Below are 5145 nucleotides of genomic sequence, written 5' to 3' on the forward strand. Positions count from 1 at the left end.
GCTTCGAATGGACATCGCTTCATCTTGGTTGCGATTGACTACTTCACCAAGTGGGTGGAAGCAGCTTCCTTTGCTAGTGTTACCAAACAAGTGGTTGCCCGGTTCATCAAGAAAGAAATCATCTGTCGTTATGGAGTCCCTGAGAGAATCATCACTGACAATGGTTCAAATCTCAACAACAAGATGATGGAAGAATTGTGCAGAGATTTCAAGATTGAACATCACAATTCTTCTCCTTACAGACCGAAGATGAATGGTGCTGTAGAGGCGGCTAACAACAATATCAAGAAGATTGTGCAGAAGATGGTCGTAACGTACAAGGATTGGCATGAGATGCTGCCTTTCGCTTTGCATGGGTACCGTACTTCAGTGCGTACGTCGACCGGGGCAACCCCCTACTCCCTTGTGTATGGTATGGAAGCAGTCCTGCCTGTTGAAGTGGAGATCCCTTCTCTGAGGGTATTGTTGGATGTCAAGCTGGACGAAGCCGAGTGGATTCGTACAAGGTTTAATGAGTTAAGCCTTATAGAAGAGAGACGGTTAGCAGCTGTGTGCCATGGGCAGTTATATCAGAGAAGGATGAAGCGAGCCTTTGATCAGAAAGTGCGTCCTCGGACATTTCAGACTGGTGATTTAGTTCTGAAGAGGATCCTTCCTCCCGGTACAGATAACAGGGGCAAGTGGACTCCTAATTACGAAGGTCCATATGTTGTGAAGAAGGTCTTCTCCGGTGGAGCCTTGATGCTTACAACTATGGATGGTGAAGATTTTCCGTCCCCTGTTAACTCGGATGTAGTCAAAAAATACTTCGCATAAATTGACCCGCTGGACAAAAAGAATAAAAGAGTCTAGGCAAAAAAGGGCATCCCGGCGAACCAAAAAACAGAAAGAAAAGGTTCGGGCAAAAATTAGGGATAAAATGAAAAGAATTTGTACACCCGGTAAGTCGAAAACCCGCAAGGGCGGCTTAGGCAAAAATGGGTATCCCGGTGGATTGAAAACCCGAAAGGGCGGTCCAGCCAAAAGAGGGATTAGAGCGAAGACTACAGTCTGAGTTATCTGTACTTCATCATGCTTCGTCAGCTGCCATCTCGAAAGATGTGATCGGTCCAGTCAGTCCTCTCAGAAAGCAAGGAGTTGGGAGGAAAACGGATGATCTATGAGTCATAACAGAATTGGGAAATAGTGGATGCCGTGTTCACATTGCCATTAGGATAGTTTATTTTCCTTTTGTGCGCAATTACCTCTTCCTAGGAATTGCTTCCCAATGTATCTGCCTTTTCAGGCACATTTTCAATCAATAAAAGTCGTTATTCAGATAAATTGCTCTCTTGTTTTTACTTTTACTGTTTTGTTTGCAAAAATGTCCGAATTTTTGGTAAACATTGCATATAAAAACATGAAGGCTAAACAATAACGTGCAAAAGATTAAAACATTTGAAAATCATTTTGAATGTTAAGGACACTTGAGCGTATCTTGTCCATGTATCCCCTGGGGGGGCATCTGTTATTCCGTTTTGCAGGTCGTCACTTGTGGGCATTCTCCAGCAGTTAATTCCCAGAATAAAACTTTTCTCCTAGCTATAGATTGGTTAGGTCGTCCCCGAGTGGAGCGGGTTTTCATGAGATATTTCTCCAGCAGAGTTCATCCTACCAGTGGGGTGGACGGGTTTCAGTATCAGAGTGATATGTGCATCTCCAGCTTGAATCTATTCTACCTGTGGATTGTGTGGGTCGTCCCCGGCGGAGTAACAGATATTCCCCAAAGCAAAGTTTATCCTACCTGAGGCTTGTTTGAGTCTTCCCCAGTGAAGCCGCTTTATCACTCCCCGGTAAAGTCGTCTTGTTACTCCCGTCGAATATTATCCCCAAAGTGTTGCCTGGTTTATCTTCCCCAGCGGAGCAGTTATTTCCCAGAGCAGAGTTCATCCTACTTGTGGATTGGTTGGGCCGTCCTCAGCAAAGTTGTCGGTTTGTCAGTAGCAAGTTGCTTTATTACTCCCCAGCGAGTTGCCTTGTCTCCCCCTAGCGGTGTTGTATTGATGGTTCCCCGGCAGTTGCCTTGTTTTTCCCCCTAGCGGATTTGTATCGATGGTTTCTCAGCACAGTCGTCCTGTGTATTCCCCAGCGGAGTTTTCATCATTTTGCATTTTGCATGTAGTGATCATTGCATCCTTAAACTGCGTAGCATTCCCAATCCATATGGAGCATTACGGCATAGAAAAACTCAAACATATGCATTCATGTGTTAACCCGATCAGACTGTATCTCCGGCAGAGGCGGATCCTTTTGTTCAACATCGGTACAGCATGTCTGCTACAGTTGCTCCTGACAGCATTCAGGATTGATATCCCCGTAGAGGTTTATTTCCTCACCCGTTGGTGACAGAAAGTTTGTTTCTCCCCAGTGAGATCCCCAGCGAGTGATCAGCCTTGCCTTGGCATACTTAAGATGTCATTCTTGTGATACCGGTAAGTGTCGTGTCAGCACCCGCGTGTGTTTCTTTGATTGGTGTCGGTAAACACCATTGTTTCGGTGTCGGTAAACATCGAGTCTCACCCCAGTCATCAGTAAATGTCTGGTCATCATTTTTTGGTGTCGGTAAACACCATTGTTTCGGTGTCGGTAAACATCGAGTCTCACCCCAGTCATCCGTAAATGTCTGGTCATCATTTTTTGGTGTCGGTAAACACCATTGTTTCGGTGTCGGTAAACATCGAGTCTTACTCCAGTCATCAGTAAATGTCTGGTCGTTTTGTTTGATGTCAGTAAACATCATCTTTCGATGTCGGTAAACGTCGAGTTTCCTCAGTCATCGGTAAATGCCTGATAATCCCCAGCTAGAGATCCCCAGTAGAGTCATCGGTAAATGTCCTATCTGGTTTCTAGTTGCAAATATTTGTTTTTTCCCTTCCCCAGTGAAGTGTTCCCCAGTCATCGGTAAATGTCCGGCCGTTTTTGGATGTCGGTAAACATCATCTTTCGATGTCGGTAAACATCGGGTCTCATCCCAGTCATCGGTAAATGTCTGGTCGTGCTTTACTTTCTTGTTGATAAAATCAAAATCCCCAAGAGTCGTCAGTAAACGTCTTGTCTGATTCCGTTACAGATATATTTTGTTCCTCCCCAAGCAGAGGTGCCATCGGTAAATGGCCCCGTTTGCTTCGATATCGGTAAATATCGAACTCCCAGTTGGAACAGCCATCGGTAAATGGTCTTGTTGAAGTTGATATCGGTAAATGTCAAGTTTCTTTGAAGCCACCATCGGTAAATGGTCTTGCTTCCCTTTACATCAAGTTGTTTCCCAGCAGCCATCGATAAATGGTCTCGCTGAAGTTGATATCGGTAAATATCAAATTTCCAGTTTCTAACCATCGGTAAATGGTTTCGCTTTTCTGAAGTTGTCACTTGCAGTCGTCATCGGTAAATGACGTGGTTCTTATTGTATCATATCCGGAAGAGTGCAAATTTCTACGGTTCTTTGGTATTCAATCCCTGTGTACCCTGAAAGTCTGACAGCCGTTGCTATCATCCGTTCGGGTTCCCAGCTGATTGAATAAGGGCAGCTGTAGCACCTCAAATTTGCACCTACCTTTTGTACATACATTCTCATATTAGGTCATAGCATTAACATGGTCCACTGGATAACATTGCATTGTCCCTTTTGCCCAAGTGCAAGCCATTCAGAAGAATTAGGTCAAACTGGTCAGGAGATCAGTCAGTCAAGCAAGCCAGTGCAATTTCCATTGAGACAAGGCCCTAGGGTTGGTTCAACATGTTCACATGACCTAGGGGTCCTTTTGAAGTGATTTGGTCAAGGTTTGATTGCTCAGAAGTCATCAGTCAGTGTGCAGTCTACAAGAAACCCTAGAAAGTCAACTGTTGGTCAACTGTGCATTTAATTAGTGATTGGATGGTGGGAATTGGTTTGAGAGATCTCATTCATGTCCATATAAGCCTCATATAACATGTCAAGCATCCACATTGAAGAATTTGAAGTCAAACAAGAAATTTCCAAAAATAGAAAGTTGACCTGTAATTGAAATTTGCCAAAAATGGAAAGTCTTGATCCTCAAAATTACATCATCATAGAAGCTTCAAATGAATTTTTGCCCAACATGAAAGTTGAATATCTTTTCCTCCCATTTCCAAAAAGTCCAAGAACACCCAATTCCCATGTATGGTTGGCAAGTTATGATCCAATCATTCTCAAAAAAATTTGAACTTCAAAGTGGCATATCTTCCAAACCATTTGGCCAAATTGGGTAAGGTTTTTTGCTACAAGTCCTATTTGATGTGCTCTATCCAAATATTTCATCACAATTCACCAAAAATTTACCAATCAAAATGGCCTTTTCCAAGTGACTTGAATTAAATTAAGTGAGGTGAAAAAATGAGTTTTCAAATTAAGCCTTTCCAATGCATTTTGCCATTTGGAAATGATCAGAAATCATGTTTGGAGTTTGTCCAAGGCCCAATTCGCAGCTGTAGCACATGGACATGCAACATGAGTAGAATTTCACTAATTACCATAACACTTCATTTTGAGCCAAAACCAATTACACTTCCATTAACCATGATTAACAAATGCTAAACAGAGTATATATTCCACCTTTTCTGTTGAAAAACCCTAGCACACCTTGCCAAACCAGAAAAAAATCCACTTTGCTCTCAAATTCTCATTTTCCTCACCTTGAACTTTTTCTGAAAATTCCCAAAGAAGCTCGTGCCTTGTTGTTTTTTCCACCATCCACCAACATTGTTGAAGCTTTTGCAAGCCCTAAACCACAACTGTAAAGCCTCTCACTACCACTGTTCCATTGAGTCACTTCCATGGCAGTTGGATTTTGGAGCTGAATCGTGCTAGCTGAGCCTCAAGTTCTCCTTCCATTCATCAACACCAACCTTAGTGTGCATCAGTTTCAGCTTTTTGAGGCCAAAGAACCATCAAATCACAACTGCTCTTCAAATTTGGTAAGTTTTCGACCCTAACCATTTCCAAAATCATGACATGCTTTAGAAAGATCCTTTCATGCTGATTACAATGAAGTTTGAATCGTGTAAAATGGTTGCATATTGAGAAAGTTATATGGAATTTATGTTTGACATTACAACATGTTTTTGCTTGATCCATGCTCTTTAGCT

This window comes from Lathyrus oleraceus, chromosome 4 (assembly GCF_024323335.1).
Source record: "Lathyrus oleraceus cultivar Zhongwan6 chromosome 4, CAAS_Psat_ZW6_1.0, whole genome shotgun sequence".
Taxonomy (NCBI): Eukaryota; Viridiplantae; Streptophyta; class Magnoliopsida; order Fabales; family Fabaceae; genus Lathyrus; species Lathyrus oleraceus.